Raw genomic sequence first — 18,112 nt, 5'->3', positions numbered from 1 at the left:
TCTCTTAAGTCCAAAGGAGTTTAAAGTAAGGGAGGGTGGGAAAGAAGCCAAGAGTCCAAGGAAAGGAGTTTCTCTTACGGTGAAGAATCTATGGTGCAGAAAGGTCATTTCAAGGTTACTCTTTGACAGAAGAGAAGCAGGAATAGAAACAGAGGCTGTGTATATACCGTAAGAGCAAAAGGATCTTTAGAAACCAGGGAGGGTCACAAGAAAATGATGAGAGGCACAGGTGTAGCTTAGTAGCAGTTTTAGTTGGCAAAATAATAATAAAGTGTTTTACACACAGACACACACACACACACACACACACACACACACAGCCCTGGCAAAATGGTATTTTCTGGAAACGAATACCTTGTTATGATACAAATAGAGCAGGAAAATGTTATTTCTTCTTTTTGCTTTTATGACATTGAAAAGGTTTATTTTTAAACCATGTGCTTACAATATTTATTTTACATTGTTTTTTGACTACCCTCAGAAAGCAGAAAAATATGTATTCTGTACAAATCACTCTAAAACAAATGGTTTGCATTTTCTGAAGAAGAATCACTCTGCTAACTGGCGAGGGGTCATTTCCTCCTGTGTGTGCAGAAGCTGGAAAGAAGAAGAGTCAGAAGAGGAAACAGCAGCCATGTTTAGGATTGAGTTGCTGTCATCATGAGGATGGGATTGTCCTAATGTACCTCTTTTTAAGGCCTAGGCACTGTATACCAGTTCCCTATACTGAATCGTGCAGCTCCTCTTTCAAGTCGATAGTCTTCAGACTTCCTAATGACCTTATGTTGTATGAAGACGGATAAAGCTGCCTCAGTTTAACTGGTCCCACTTTACCAACATATTCTGGGGTCCACTCACTTCCCATCCCTCTTGTTTCAAATCTCCCAGTAAACTCTCATGCACCTCTCAAATCGGCTAACTTGCTGGCCTTCCCTTTCTCATTGACTTGCTTCTCTATAATATCTGGCACTCTGATTTTTCATCACCTTTGCTGTTCCCAAGCAGCAGCAGCAGAAGAGCCAATATCAGATAGAACTAAGAAGGCGGGGGGACAAAACCCTTTTGTTATTGCATAGGACCTGAGATTTGGGGAGTGTTATTGCATAGGTCCTGAGATTTGGGGAGCTCTCCTATGTCCTGAATTAAACCCGCTTCCTTTTACAGTAGGATTTGCATGAATATCAAGAAAATCAGCCAATGAGCAGCAAAATTTCTATATCCCATGCCAATTCCAATGTAAAGCTTATGTATCTCCATCTCTTAGTTACTCATTCAAGGAGTGAGAGGCAAATAACTCCATCTCCCTTTCAAATACCTCTCACTCCTTGAAAGAGTAACTGTAAGATAGGTTGCCCAATGACCTCCTTCTTCCTCCAAGACAAACTCTGTGCATGGAACACTCTGCAAAAGAAAGAAAGGAAATACACAGTTGACCATACCACCAAGCCCTGCAGACATCAATCCACACTAGGTCATATATACAGCTCAAGCCCCCAGCTGAGAAATAGAACAAAACTATTGGGGGGGAGACATTCCACCCCATCTCTCACCTGGGGCATTCACAGGACCTTCCCTGCCCCACCTCATACCCAAGGTTTAGAAATTCTCTGGCATACCACAGTCTCTAACACTGGACACCCCAGAAACATTAAACTAATGTTTCCCAAACTTGGGTCTCCAGCTGCTTTTGGACTACAATTCCCATCATCCCTGACCACTGGTCCTGCTAGCTTGGGGTGGTGGGAGTTGTAGTCCAAGAGCAGCTGAAGACCCAAGTTTGAGAAACACTGCATTAAACCTTTGTTTGTCATACCTGCATACACACATCCAAATACATGCTACATACATTAAACACACTCATGTAATGCCCACAGGTGGGAGGAGGAAACCATGCTAGGATGGTGCCCTTTCCCCAACCCTGAAGTGACAATCCCAAAGGGATGATACCTTTCAGGGTTGTTCTCACCAAATGGTAGCCTGCCACATTGCATCTGCTTCTGCTTTTATGGTTCTTGAGCCAGGAGATGTAAATTGGCTGCAGGTGAAGAGGTCTCCAGGGCTGCTGCTCTCAACTGCTTGGGCTAGCTTGCTTGATGGTGAGAGGCTTGCCTGTTGGTATGGGCAACTAGAAGCAGGCGCAAGCCTAGCAGGAGGGAGCCGTTAGATGTAGATGCTTAGAGATGTTGAAGGCTCTCCTCCTTACTCCCCCCCCCCCCGTTCACCTCTCTGCTCCAAGCCGTAGAATGACTGGAATCAATTTATTGGCTATCAGGAGAGTTCTTTTACTTACATTGCAGTCCTTGAGAATGAGCAATATTTGATTTTTTTAATATTACAGTATAAGTAATGATTTCTTGCTGGGATCATTGCTTTTTGGGATTTCAATACTGTTATCTTTTTTATTAAGACAATGCAGAAAGAAGTCTCTGTCATTTTGAGGAGCTTCAACTGCCCATTCCCCCCTTAATAACCTAAGTATTAAGAATCAGCAGTTTTGCTTAGTGCAATGAACAGGAAGAGATTACGAACGTCTCTACAGAGAACATAGCAACAGACCAGTTATTGAAGCCTGAAATAGAAAGAGCATGTTAACTATGCTGAATCCAAGAGCAGTTTCATGTGTGTGTTTTTCTTTTTAAAAAATATTTATTTCCCCAAAGTGGAAGCTGTTAGTATTTGCAGGGTTGTGCAAAAATAACGCAGGTTCTCCATAGGTTGTCTGTGTTTGTACACTCAGGGCTGATTTTACAAAACAAATACTCATTGAGTGGTGACAACATAGCTAGGTATATTCTACTCCCCACCCACTCCTTGCCTCAAGTTCAGTTCTCCATTCATTTACCAACTTCTCAGGTCTACTGGCTTTACACAAATAAATTGATCCTATAGCCTATGGCATAATTATGCTACAGGAGAAAGCTTCTAGGTAACTATAATCCAAATACTGAATGAAAGAAAAGTGACTGCCTCACTCATGGCTTATATTAGAGTTCATGACTCCCTAGGAGGACCAAGAGAGCTGGTTGCTAGAAGAACTCAGATGTTGGCTTGATGGACCACTGTTAAGAACTACGGAAGCTTGTTGCTATGTTCTTGATTTCAAAGGCACCGTTTGTAATTCCAGGGAGCGAATGACGGAGAACTATCCTTCCAGGAAAGAGATAAAACTATAAAACATTTATAATAAATACAGAAAGGTGACCAAATTCTCAGATGGGGTGGCCGTGATAAGTAAAAGATAACTACAACTAATCCAGAATGCAGCAGCTAGACTGGTGACTGGGAGCGGCCGCCGACACCACATAACACCGGTCTTGAAAGATCTACATTGGCTCCCAATACGTTTCCGAGCACAGTTCAAAGTGTTGGTGCTGACCTTTAAAGCCCTAAATGGCCTCGGTCCAGTATACCCGAAGGAGCGTCTCCACCCCCCATCGTTCTGCCCAGACACTGAGGTCCAGTACCGAGGGCCTTCTGACGGTTCTCTCGTTGCAAGAAGCCAAGTTGCAGGGAACCAGGCAGAGGGCCTTCTCGGTGGTGGCGCCTGTCCTGTGGAACGCCCTCCCATCAGATGTCAAAGAGAAAAACAGCGACCAGATTTTTAGAAGACATCTGAAGGCAGCCCTGTTTAGGGAGGCTTTTAATGTTTAACTGTTTTATTTCATTTTTCTGTTGTAAGCCGCCCAGAGTGGCTGGGGAAACCCAGCCAGATGGGCGGGGTGTAAATAATAAATATTATTATTATTATTATTATTATTATTATTTAATTAATGAATGAAAAATATTTTTATTGTGGTCTTGCTTAAGCTTGAGACATTTAGACATTCATAACACTGTAGCATTCCTCAGCTGCACAAAGTCTGCTTTGCACAGCTGCATGCATGCAAGTTTCTTACCTTTGCGTGTTCAGACCCAGAGAACCCCCCCCCCTAAATAAATTCACACTTGACTCAAATTTTAGTTCTGGTTTTTGGCAGAATTTATGCCACAACTTTATGATTACAGAAAGTGAGTGGTTGCATAGGCTCTGGTTCGACTAGCTCCCTGCACCCTTGCAGGTAGCACTGACCCAGGGCACCAGCATAGGTCAGCCAAGGGTAAACACCTGGATAGGCGGAAAGCTGGGAACAGACTATGTCTGCCACCCAGATGTCCCCCTGGACTCAGGCACGGGCACAACCTCCTCCCGGGGGTTGACCAAACCATTTGAGTCCCTGGATTCCTTTAACGGAATACCCTTCACATAGGGATGGCGAGACCGTTCTCCCATTCCTATCACCTGAACCAGTGCCTATCCGCAACCTTACAAGTTGTGATGATTTGCTATGTGGCAGGCAAAATTGAAATGGCACCAGCCAATCAACCAAGTGGGGAAAATTCCTGCCGTGCCCCTGTCCCAATGACAGATGACACATGACGGCATAGCAAGGTCAAACGCAAAATGCCCTAAAAGTAGGGAGAGGTGGGCAGGTCTTCTGAATGCAGGAGCCAAAAGAGGAAGCTCTGGGTCATGTTCATGGGTATATATAGGTCCCGTGATCTGTTTGTACTGTGCCCCATTGGCCAGATTGAACCCAACATCGAGGGACCTACCAATCGGGTGTTGTGGCTGACCAATGTTATCCAACCCACAACACAGGAGGTCAGTCTCCAGGTCTCACTGCAACATGTGCCCTCTTTTAGGGAGCACACGATTTGCTTCTCCCTTGCAGACAAGTCTCTTCATGTGCAAGAGATTTTTTTGTCTGGATCGCAATAGGGGAGGGGTTTAATTCCGCCTTCACACCTGCTGCACATGGAATTGAAAAGCACATTTAATTTCATGTGTAGTTTGGCCTTAAGTACATACTTTGCTGGAACTGAATTATCTGGTCCTTCAAATATCCTTGAATATTTCAGATACAGTATGTAAGTTTCTAACTGAAGATACTTCACTTTTTGAAATGAATCAGGCTAACTAAATGCATGAATAGAAAAGAAAACCAGATAATTCTAGTACACAAAAAATAAAGGAGGATAAAAAGCCCAGACTTCTAAGCAATCTTGTGAATGCTACTAATAATGCATTTTTAATACACAGAGAAATGAGTAGAGAAGTCAAAATAGCCCCTCGGGCTATTAAAAACAAATCTCAGTGCCTTTTTATCATACATACTGTAGGATTGTTGAATGCTTGTAATTAAAGCTGTCTTCATGTTTTCAGTTTTATCACCTAAAAGCCAAACAAACAAAAGGAGTCTGCATTACCATCAACTTAACCGAAGAGCAAATGTTAAATCCCATTTGAGCCTTTCTGATAATAGATATTTTCGTAACCCATATTTAAGCAGGCATGCAGTTGAGCTTTTATGGATGATGTTTAAAGTTTAATGCACAAAACACACAGCTTCTCGTTGCTACAATAATTTACACATTAGCAAGATCTACACTTGTCAGATTGCTTGGGTAATTTTATGTTGGTGGAATTGTTTCAGAAATGTCAGTGGAGAAAATGGGAGCATGGCATTGTGTCCAAAATGTATTTTGGGATGTGAAGAATTAGGTGATAAAAGCTGTTAGACTTATAATACCCTGTTCTGTATACCACAGGAACAATTGGGCGTGTGATGTGTGTGAAGTCATCATTATAAAGTATCACATGGGGGGGGGGGGACAAACTTTTATAATTGTTTGGCATTCTGCAGAAATGCATTATTCTCAGACTAAACACATAGTTGAACTGCAATGAATTGGCAACTCTTATGTGGGTTACACGAGGGACAATTCTATAGCAAGTTCTGCTGGAATGAGCAGTTTTGAATGCAGTGGATCTTTGGCTCAGCCGGCATTAAGTCCCCAACCACAGCTCAGTCAAATATATGCTTGTTGGTGGCAAGGAGAAATGTAGGTACAAAAAGGAGAGCTCCTGGCTGCCAAAATATAAGTTTGGGGCAAGTTCTCTTTGGTGGGAGAACCACAGCAGAGATTTAAAATCACAAAATATTCAGCAAAGCAAAGCATGGAAATAGAGGCTGTTAAACCTTTAAAATAGACACGGGTGGCGCTGTGGGTTAAACCACTGAGCCTAGGGCTTTCGAAATGCTAGGTTGGCAGGAGCTGGGACTGAGCAACGGGAGCTCACCCCATCGCGGGGGTTCAAACTGCCGACCTCCTGATTACCAAGCCCTAGGCTCTGTGGTTTAGACAACAGCGCCACCAGCGTCCCACTGCATTTTTAACTTGGCTGTAAAAATACACTGCAAACAATTGGAGAACTGTGGATTTGGAAGGGTGTGTGTGTTTGGCCTTGCATATTGTGAACTGAATCAAACTGCTCCACCTCTAGGACTTATTATTTATCTGCATTTTACATTTGCTCTCAGAATGCGTCTTTAACATGAATATCTACGTTCTTAGGGTTTCGGTTTTGTTTCAAACCTATTTGATGCCTTTGTGTTCTGTTTTAAATAATCCTATGTGTAATTTGCCTTGATATGGTTGTTTGGAAGGCAATTAATAAACCAATGATGATAATCATAATAATGCATCTGGGAAAAGGCTGGCTTGAAGTCCAGTTTTCTTTGTTTAGAAATCAAGTACTGGGTTCAAGTGTACATATTTGAGCTTAACTGTTTTTCTTTTACATTCCAGACATGAAAACACTTTCTGGAATCTGAAATGGATTTTCCTGTGTGCTACAATTAGTTCCAGCACATGTATTATGACTTCAGGAGATGGATTTTTCTTGCTGCCTTTTGATGAACAGCACATTATTGAGAAACTAAACAAAGTAATAAATTACATTTAGCTGGTACAGTTTTTTCTCCAGCAAAAATACATTATTTATCTCCATTTAAGAATGTTTTAAAATACAAATGAGTTTCTAAATCTTGTTTAATTACTTCTGTTTTGCAAAGAGGCCCTTCTAAAGAGAACAGCTTATTGCAAAATAGAAAAAAAAACACTTTCAAGTTCATTGATTTTTTCAATACTTGCTGCATTTAGTGTTATCTGTACATGCTAAATTAATAAATGCCTGTCCATTCATGTTCCCTAAAGAAAAATGGTTATGATGGTCAGCGGGTGACATTTATATGAACTTAATAAATGCATTAATTTTGTAATCATGGAGGCCTTGCATATTGTTAAAAGGTTTTGCTTTCCAGAATATGCTGTCCCTAACCATACATTGAAAAGATTCATACCTATTCCCTGGCTACAGTCTGAGGAAGTATTATTACCTCTCTGCTCTGCCTTGGTCAGACCACACCTGGAATACTGTGTCCAGTTCTGGGTGCCTCAAGTTAAGAAGGACATCAACAAGTTGGAATGTGTGCAGAGGAGGGCAACCAAGATGATAAAGGGTCTGGAAACCAAGCCTTATGAGGAATGGTTGAAGGAGTTGGGCAGGTTTAGCCCAAAAAAAGAGACCGAGAAGAGATATAATAGCCCTTTATATATTTAAAGATGGCTGTCTCATGGATGATGGAGCAAGCTTGCTTTCTCCTGCTCTGGAGGGGAGGACTCGAACCCATGGCTTCAAACTACAAGAAAGGAGATTCTGATACTTACCTGGCAGGGGAGACACCTTGATCATGAAGGAGGTTTTCCCAGGGTGAGGCCTGACCCCTGCGATTTCCCCAAATGTGGGAAACTCGACTGCATAATTTGTGGTAGTGGGAGACTGCGTTCAGGCTTTCCCCTGATAACTGGTGTGCAAAAAAAACAAACCAGAAATAAAAATACTAGAACAAATATAGCTTGTTATGTTTTTTGCAAATTTTTTTTAAAGAAAAGAAAAGAAAGGAGATTCTGACTAAACATCAGGAAGAACTTTCTGACCGTAAGAGCTGTTTGAAAGTGGAGCGGTCTCCCTTGGGAGGTTGTGGACTCTCCTTCCTTGGAGGTTTTCAAGCAGAGGTTGGATGGCCATCTGTCATGGATGCTTTAGCTGAGATTTCATCATTGCAGCGGGTGGATCCTCGGAGTCCCCTTACAGCTCTACAATTCTATGATTCTAGAAGCAGGCCCTTGTAAGCAAACTGGCCTGCATTATCCTTTGCAATGTGTGTAGCAATCTCGTTAAAGAGCAGGAATGGGGAACTTCATACCCAGGGCCAAATGCACCCGCACAATCTTCTCTGGCTGGCCCCTAGGACTCTCTGCAAAGCCCTTCTTTGTTCTCCCCTTGAGTGTTTTGGGCCGGCTGCAACGTATCCTTGAACCGTGACAATACTTCTTGCTTGCTGGATGGAGAGTTGTTGGTGAGTGTGTGCAGAAACTAGCCTACTGTACAAAAGCCAAGTTTACTTTAACCGATCTGCTTTCTTTTGCCTCTGGCCCTGACACCTCTGGCCTGTGGCTTCTGGAAGGCTGCCCAGAATTAATAAATAAATGTGGCCCTCCGGTTGGAAAAACTTCCCCGCTATTGGTGCAGAAGGACCAGTGATGAGGGCAAGTGACGTTGCACTTCTTTTTTCCTTGCTTGCTTCTTCTCCTGGTGAATTGTAACAATTAATAATTAAGGGTTTCCTGGGGAAGAAGTCTGGCATGAGCTGCTGTATTTATATATGCCGTGCTGCCTTGTGCTTGCTGTGGTGCTAGGAAGGCTGGCAGAACCAGCCTGTATTGGAGGTTCTGTATGAGTGAGGTGCATACCTGCCAAGTTGCTGTCAGAGAAATAAAGGACCGGGCCGGAAAAAGCAGTCCGGAAGTAGCGCTGCCGCCATCTTGGAACTGGGCTGAGCAGCATCAAAAGTCGCTTCTGAGCATGCTCTGCCCAGTTCCAAAATGGCCGCCACGCCAGAATAAACCAGGAAAAAACAAAAAAATTCTGTTTTTTTCAGCTAGGAACAGCTGGGAAAACGGGGATTTCCCGGGGAAAACGGGAGACTTGGCAGCTATGGTGAGGTGCACAGGTGAGAGTGAGTGGAGATGTAGCAACTTCAAATAAGGTCATTTGGGCCAGAGGAGGGTTGCAGCACCTTGTTATCCTACCATCCAACATGCCTCAGATGAAAATAGGGACATGTAGCACTCCCCCTGACAACTGACCCTCTTTGACCCCCCCATATTTTGTCCTGTCCCCCTGCAGAGTATTTCCACCACTACTGCACCAATGGGGCACAGCACCCACTCCCTCCGCCATCCTGAGAAAACCCCTTAATCCTGATCTTATTTTATTCTTTGGTAGATTTACAAATTTAGAAACCTACCTACAAATAAATTCTAGAAAGGGGCAATATTAGACACAGGACAAGCAGTGGCTCCTCGTCCTCCCTGAGTTTGGCGAAGCTGGCAGTGGAAATAGGGACATTCCAAGATCAAATCAGAAGCCAGGATGGCTTTCGTCATTCCGGGACTGTCCTGGGAAAATAGAGACACTTAATTGGAGGGTATGTGTTATGCGCAGCAACCCAAGGCGGTTTCAGTGAAAGCAAGGGGCTAACACTGAATAACTTTTCATCGCATATCTAGAAAGCAGCCTGGCCAGTCACCATGCTGCCTGGATATCCGCAGATACTTGTTTTACATTCTGAGCAAGAAAACAACTTCCTGGAGACACTGTGCTCAGTTTGTTTTATAGCTGGGCATTACCAGCTGAACAAATTCAAATTCCAAACTAGACGGTTACAAACTTTGACAATGTCTCTATCCTGCTGCTGAAATGTGCACATTCATGCTTAATTGGTTTCATCATTGCTTTTCTTTTGCTGTTGGATCTTAGCAGAGGAGGCCGAAGCCAACCGCAGTCTGCTTTGCTGAAGATCAGATACGAGCCACTTCTCCAGTGGATGGGGAATTGCAGATGGGTTTTTCGCAAACATCTCAGGAAAAGGAAAGCAAACATGTCACATTATATTTATGGAACTCTGATATCTCAAAGTGAAAGCTGCCGTTTCTTGCTATTGTCACACAGCAAGCGCTGCCTCTTATGAGGCCTGTTTGAGATTTCAAAGATGCTTTGTATCATTAATAAGCTATGTATCATTCCCAGTTGGAAAAACTACTGCTTTGATGACAAGACTCACAGGTGAATACATTGTTCAATAACCAAATACGCTTAGGAACTCAAACTCTTCCAATAAGTCAACTACTGTATAGTTTACATAGTGAGAGCTGAGTGCAGTGTGAGGACCAAAAGTGGACAAACTACCCCAGAAGGAGCACAATGTATCCCCCACCAGACATACTACCCATCTCCTAACACCCCATACACTCTCAGCTCTCACCTGTGGCTCCTAGAAGCTGTCAGCATGTGACAGCAGCCACACCTAGGGCATGGCTTCAACTGGCTGGCTAAACCAGTTGAGGGTAGCTGATGGGTCTCAGTGAGCTAGGGCAGGCATCCCCAAACTTCGGCCCTCCAGATGTTTTGGACTACAATTCCCATCTTCCCCGACCACTGGTCCTGTTAGCTAGGGATCATGGGAGTTGTAGGCCAAAACATCTGGAGGGCCGCAGTTTGGGGATGCCTGAGCTAGGGCCTTCCACTGCATGAGAAGACAGGCTCCGGCAAATCGATCGGGTGAGACCAATAGTGGGTCTAATGGACAAGAAGGTGGTTTCTGCACATGCTGTAGAGGGGGCAGATGGGGCTCATCCACCTGAGAAGGTAACCCATCTAGGAGAAGGATCCTAAACTTCCGCTGCCTTGTAAGATATCTTTGGGAGAAGAAAAGGTTAAGGAGAAAAGCCTACACAAATCCGGAGTGGAGTCCCAAAGATGGCTGGATGGCACCTTATGTTAGGATCGCCCTACCATCATGTAGGACCCTGGCAGAGACACATACTCAGCTGACTTGTTCTCTTCATCCTGGTCGGTTGTCCAGGAGCTTCAAAAGCTTTCCTCTGCCCGAACATCACAGCGACTGATACCAAGAAGCATCAGCACACTTAGGGATCTGCAGAGTATTCACAGTTTGCGTAACAGAACTCAGTAGCTCAGCATTTTGGCTAATCTACATTTATTTACATATAATACACTCAGAGCTCCTTCCTCTTTCTCATCAGACAGCAAAGAGAGAAAGGACAATAGTCCCACTTCACGGAACACAGTAACACAAAACATCCTGTCTCTGCCACTTCCCACACTGTGGAATGAAAACATACACTGTCATGCGATAGACAACAATCTCATGACTGCAAACACAGAGCAGGAATCTTAACATCTTGCATGGCTCCTTCTGGCAAGTCTTGCAGCCATACGTGCCAGATGTATTGCTCTGCTTTCCTTTGGACCACATCAGTGAGGCCGAGGGGGGGGGTGTCTTCCTGTCAGGGCAGCTCAGGACCTCCATACACAATGCCCAGGCTTGCACCCTGGGGAGGTCATGGGTGCTGCTAACACAGCAGTTTAACCTAGTTTAACCTCACCCCTGGAGGTGCAATCCATTGTCTGACGCAGTGCTGGATCTACGTATAAGCTAAACAAGCTATAGCTTAGGGCCCCACTTTCTTGGGGGCCTAAAAAAAATTAAAGAAAAAAAACCTGGATGTACATTTCCAAAATATAAGATAAAAAACAAATAAAATAAAACCTACATACAGCAATGGTGTTTTGCATTGTGTAGGCTTCTATGATGTAAATAATGGGCCCCGCCTGCTAGCTCTGCTCCCTAAAATATCACTGGTTTGCTCATTTCTATATATAGGGTGCTTACATTCTGCAGGTGAAATGGCTTTAGATACCTATTAGGTCCATAAATTACCATATAGCATATAAAGGTAAAGGTAAAGGGGCCCCTGACCATCAGGTCCAGTTGTGTCCGACTCTGGGGTTGTGGCGCTCATCTCGCTCTATAGGCTGAGGGAGCCAGCGTTTGTCTGCAGACAGCTTCCGGGTCATGTGGCCAGCCTGACAAAGCTGCTTCTGGTGAACCAGAGCAGCGCACGGAAACGTCGTTTACCTTCCCGTCGGAGCGGTCCCTATTTATCTACTTGCACTTTGATGTGCTTTCGAACTGCTAGGTGGGCAGGAGCTGGGACCGAGCAACAGGAGCTCACCCCATTGCAGGGATTCGAACCACCGACCTTCTGATCAGCAAGCCCTAGACTCTGTGGTTTAACCCACAGCGCCACCTGGGTCCCTTATATAGCATATATTCAACACAAAAAACAGTGACAATTTGTTGTTGACAAAGGACAGCTGGACATATAAAGGGCCCCATTACCTTCAGTAGCTTAGGGCCTCACCAAACCTAAATCCGGCCCTGATTGTCTCTCAAGGTTGACGGATGCCTACAAGTTTACATAGTCTACTCTACAAGAGATTATGGGTGGTATCCAACTGATGTATCTCAACAGTGCAAGGATCACTTGTGACACATGACTTTCCTCTCTCCTTCACCCATGCACATCCCATACCCTCCCCAAATCTGCTCCAGAGGATTGGAGGAATGCCTAAATCTGTTCTAGGGGATGCATGATGGGGAAGAAGTGGGGAGAAGTCCTATTGTGGATGCTGAAATCCTTGCATTGATGGAAGGCATTACTTAGTAGTACTTTGCATTATTTTAGATACTAGAGTGAGGCCTCATGGTGGAAGAAGACATACATGCATACCAAAGGTTCAACATTTAGTTCCTGATACTTCCAGTTAAAAAAACCATAGGTAGCAGGGTGATATAGATCAGTTTATATGATACAATTATTCAGTGCATTTGTTCATTTTGCAGTATGTATTGGAGAGAAGGACAAATACTTGCTGAAGGCATAGTCCTGCAGGAGAACAGATCAGCAGAAGAAAGAGTCAATTACAAAGGAGGTTGACACACCATAGACACTCAATTCTTGCAATATAGCACTTTGTGTAGCAATGCTTCTGTGCGCCTTCACCTTCATTTTAAGGAAGCTCACGCAGGAAAACTTTCCCGTGAATCCTTTACCATAATATCCATTGCAAAATATGTAATAATAATTTATGTGGTGGTAGTTGAAGGGCTAAAGGTTTGGTTTCCTCCCCCCCCAAAAAAAAGTTCAAGCTTCTCTTTTATTACTGCATCCAGATAAAGACTAATTACTTCAGTTGGTAATCTGCTCCACTGAATTAAGGTGAGACGGCTGAATTATTGAATCACATTGTTATTGACTTAGCAGGTCAAAGAATTAAAAAACAACTTTGCACCTTATTCTGTTTATGTGTTAGCTAACCTTGCTAGCCTTCTCATTTTTCAAATGTGGAATGAACATTGCCAAGTGCAATTAATTTGAAACAGAGCTGGAAGCATCCTCCAACACTCATCCACTTGTATTGTCTGGGGTATTTCAAAGACATTGCTGTAATTCAGTTGAGAAATGGTTTGGTTAGATGGATTTTTAAAATAGCAAGCTGCTATTAAGTAGACAAAGGGACGCGGGTGGCGCTGTGGGTTAAACCACAGAGCTTGCCGATCAGAAAGTTGGCGGTTTGAATCTCCGCGACGGGGTGAGCTCCCATTGTTCGGTCCCTGCTCCTGCCAACCTAGCAGTTCGAAAGCACCTTAAAAGTGCAAGTAGATAAATAGGTACCACTCTGGCAGGAAGGTAAACGGCGTTTCCGTACGCTGCTCTGGTTCGCCAGAAGCGGCTTTGTCATGCTGGCCACATGACCTGGAAGCTGTACGCCGGCTCCCTCGGCCAATAAAGCGAGATGAGCGCTGCAGCCCCAGAGTCGGTCATGACTGGACCTAATGGTCAGGGATCCCTTTACCTTTACCTTTATTAAGCAGACAACGTGTGAAACCTGGAAGAGGCTTTTTGAATGTCTTCTACTTAGGTTTCATGAAATGAATGTTTAGATAATTACTAACTTGATGCTGATAATCAACTTACTCTTTTCTGGATAGGGAAAAAAACTCCAAATCCAACTCTATTTTGTAAACTGGGCAAAAATGAAAGAATGTGAAACACAATTAATTTTTTGGCCACTTATTGGTTATGGGCTCACAGGGTGTTTTAGAAAGATTATGAAGATCATCTTTATGGAACAAAGAAATCCTTCACTCAGTTAAATGTCTGATCTGAAGTAGTTTGCCACCAAATGGAGTAGAGGACTTTCTCTCCTGCTTATCCTAATTTTACTGGTGATTTGGATCTTAGTCTTGCTAATATATTTGAATGGGGACAACATGTTGAGATTCCGGCATTGCAAGGGTTTGGATCCTTGGGTTCTCTTCCAATCAACACTTCTATGATTCTATGAAAGAGTCAGCTACTCACCAGGGCACCCGGGGCAACCCAGGGAGAGCAGGTAGACTCCTGATATCTGAACTGTGAAAAGGGTCTACATTTATTTTTTTATGTCGGGTCCTCCATCATGGAGAGCACGTGTTGCGGTGAGATGACCAGAAACTGCCTCCCTGTAGTGGGGCGGGATTGTTTGGAGGGCCACAACACCCCATTGGTTGCCCCTCTGTTGCTGGGGCAGAAATTTGGTCAGTTGGGTTGGCTATTGGCTGCTGAGGGGCTACTTAAGCTGCTGCACGTCGCTGGAGTTTCACTTTCTTGTGACGTGCAGCGGATCACCCGCCCTCCTCTCCCTATACTTAGGGTTGTTCTTATGGCCTTGCATAGCTAGGGGTCATCTGTTTTGGAGCAGGGGCCCAGTAGGAATTTTGCCATTTGGCTGGTTCCACTTGGTTTTTGCCTACCGTGTACTAAAACTCAGTATAGAATAATAAAACAAAACAAAAAAGAACTTGGATAATGGCATAGCTCAATGTTAGAAGAATTCATTTTCCATCAGACAGTCCCAGAGTCAGTTGTCGGTCTCTCCAGTTGAGGTTCGGTAGCAAGTGGTGTGAAAGACCTCTGCCTGAGAACCTGGAGGACTGCTGTCAGTCAGAAAAGGCAATGCTAAGACAAATGGACAAAGAGTCTCATGTGAATGAGCCCGGGGCTGCTGCTTCCCTCAGATTTCCTTTTGCACATCCAATTGAGCGACAGACCATAGCTCTCGGTTACATCTGAACTGGGAAACAAAGGTTTGCACAAATCCCAAAGCCAGTTGAAACTGACTTGAGCAGACCATGGTTTGTCCAGTGTGGATGAAACAGTAAACTATGGTTTTCTGCAACACTGGAAGAGACAGGGGAAATGAAAGGACACAAGCATAGGTCTGATTTAGTCGTTTAGTGTTATGTTTGAACCAGCCTTCTGACATGGCACCCTGTGTCCTTGCTCTGTTTCCATTTCTCCATGGGGAAGAGGAAAATGTATGCAAGGGCGTATTTCAGTGGCAAAGCATGAGCTTTTCAGTGGATGACCTCAGATCCAGTTCTTAGCATCTCATATTAAAAGGATAGTCTGAGTCCTCTGCAAGGCAAGCCCACAATGAGGAGGGTGATCCCTGTTTACATGTCTTTTTGAAATAGCCAGTGGTTGGTGGGACAGAGTGGAATATAAAGTGGATCATCCTTTTAAAAAGGAGCAAATATGCATTTTGCTATGGTGGCTGCTCCTGGCTTTAGCTGAGTTTCTTTCTTTCATTATCAATACACATGCCCACTGCCACACTCTGAACCAAGATCAAATGCTAGTTTAATAACATTCATTGCAATCAGCTATGGTGTGTTTCTCTCTCTTTTCATAGCAAGTGGCAATTTTATTTATAAAGACTTGGAGCACAGGAAATTAAAACTAACAAAAGCTAGCCAAAAAAAAGGAAGCTTGTTACTTTGGCAGGATGGCCTACTTTAATACAGAGGTTTCCTTTATTTGTGAATAATTCAGATGTAGAGTCATTCTGCTAGAATAGCTTCCAGTAAATTGCTACCATTCCTCTCTTTTTCTTATACGTATTGGGCCTCATACTTCAGTCCATTGCTTTGACTTTGTAGCACTGCAGAATGATGCCAAATCTTGCAGCATTTTTGCACTATTATTCAATGTTAACTAGCAAGAGAACTATAATAGTCCCTTTTACAACAGAAGTTAGAAGTGGAGGCAGGAGGGCTGTAAAACAAGTGCTTCCTTATATGGGGAAATGTTTTGGGGAAAGGTGGTGTACAACAACAACAACAACAACAACAACAACAACGGCTAACAACACACCCCAGCCAGGCCCAGGAAGCACAGAGGGAGCTCTCTCTGAGTTTCTTGTCATGTAATTTTAATTTCCTTTTTGTGACTCCTATGAAACTGGTCTGTGAGGCACTGGCTCTTTACCAGTCAGAGAACTTCCTACCGCTGGTCTTTGAAAATGTGTTCCCACTCTCACATACCCTCCGGCATTTCTCCAATGAAAATAGGGAAAATAGCACTGGATTAAAGTAACCCTAAATTTGGCTCAATGTTGGTCTTATTTCCCCACCACAACAGTATCAAATCAGAGACAAGCAAGCAATTGAAGGTTTGCTGTAGCAAGGTGTCCACTCTCAAACATCAATACATGAGTATGCTAACCAAACAAAGTCCTAACATGCCAGTATCAGAAGAGAAAGCTACCTTATACTGACCCAGACCATTGGTCCATCTAACTCAGTATTGGCTGACGGAAGCTCTTCAAGGTTTCAAGCTGGACATTTTCACTGCTCTACCTAGAGATGCCAGGAATGCAACCTAGGGCCCTCTGAATGCAAGACATGTGCTCTGCTACAGAGCTATGGGCCTTTCTCAAAGGAAAATCCCACCCCACCATCATACCAGCACCAGAAAACAGCTGCACTGTGATTCCTTTTCCTTCTTTGCAAGTGCCACTTAAAAGGGCATAGCAGTTGGCTCATTTCCTTTCCTCTCATCTCAGTTACAAGTGCACTGTGCATCATTAGCAAGGAAAAAGGCAGTGGTGCCGTTTGCAACGCAATTCATTTTTCATTTAAACCAGAATGCAGATTAGTGCTCAGTGAGAAATTTTCTCCTTTACATTTAGCAGGTAACTTGTATGCTTAGAGCTTGTAAGTGACCGCCAAGTCTCCTTTCCCTTGATGTGGAAACAGTCCCAGGTTATCCTAAGCCTCTTGTTAGCCAATTAAAACCACTTGTTTTATTTATTAAAGTGTTTAAAAAGAAGGGCTGAAGCAAAGATAAGGCAAGTGGGTCAAAATGTCTTCTTTTAATTGCACCAAACTTGCCCCAGAGGGATGGTGGTAGCTTTATGCTGGAGCTGGTATTTGCAGAGGTTATTTGGAGAACACCAGGGGTTATATTTTATTTCTTTCGAAATTAGTTCGCTGGGGAAATCTCATTACATCAGGAAATGGCAGCTGCATTCCCAGCAGGTTTGTTTTGCATGGCGTTGTTGCAGTCAGTGGAAGTAAACCAGGCTTTTGCCAGGTGAACATCTGGCTTCTGGTTTTCCTTGCAGATCCCTAGAGGATGGTTGTTCATGTAGGTTTTTTTTCTTGAATTCCACAGCTAAAGCTCAAAGCACACATTGCTTTTGCTTGACACTCATTTTTGGGGTGGGCTTAAGACAATGATTTAGTAACAGTGACCCAGGCCTTGTTGTTCCATTGTCATACACACACTACTAAAACAATGTGTAAGACATGCCGTGAATTTTCAGCAAGAGATGAAAGCAAAGTTGCACTTCACTGAAATGAAATAGTTTTGGGGGCACATTTCCAGCCTCCCCCCTTCAAATTAAGAGCATGGATCACCAATTCTGATATTGAATGATAGAGTTTATACGAAACCTGCAATGAAGGAGCTCTCCTCTCTTCTGGGGTCTCAGACTCGATGTATTGCTTAAGAAGCCTAGTTCAAAACAGTATGTTTATGTTTAGTGTCAGGCAGAAGGTAAGACTGTGGCCCGCTGATTCTCAATTTCTTGTGAGCCATGTAATGCTGTTTAGTGTTGTGTTTTTGCGAAGAGACACAGGTGGAATCTACACACATATAAAGAACGTTGTGAACATGCTTTTTTAAAAAAGTTTGAAAACTATATTGCATTTGCCATAGCTCACCATCGCCATCTAGCATCAGATTTGTATAATGCACTTTATAACACACTTAAAACATTTTCTTTGCAGCTGTATGGCTGAGTCCACCGTCCTCTTTCTTGTATCTGGGCATGGTAATTCCCAACCATTTGTTGCAAAAAGAGGGAAGTTACCCACATTTTCTTAAGTGGTAGGAAGTTTCAAGAGTGGCCCCCTTTTTCAGATTCTGTTTTCTTGTGCAGGTGTTATTTTAATTTTTTGTTTTTTTTAAT

The 18,112-nt window shown here is 43.4% G+C and overlaps 1 pseudogene; it reads left to right on the top strand.

Annotated features, from left to right (window-relative positions):
* The first annotated feature begins 7,543 nt into the window (after nt 1–7,543).
* On the top strand, nt 7,544–7,684 carry LOC118090581 (U1 spliceosomal RNA; annotated as a pseudogene).
* Nucleotides 7,685–18,112: the final 10,428 nt, after the last annotated feature.

Source organism: Zootoca vivipara, chromosome 8 (assembly GCF_963506605.1).
Source record: "Zootoca vivipara chromosome 8, rZooViv1.1, whole genome shotgun sequence".
Classification (NCBI taxonomy): domain Eukaryota; kingdom Metazoa; phylum Chordata; class Lepidosauria; order Squamata; family Lacertidae; genus Zootoca; species Zootoca vivipara.
The sequence above is the reverse complement of the archived record's forward strand: the minus strand, read 5'-3'. Positions and strand labels throughout refer to the sequence as shown.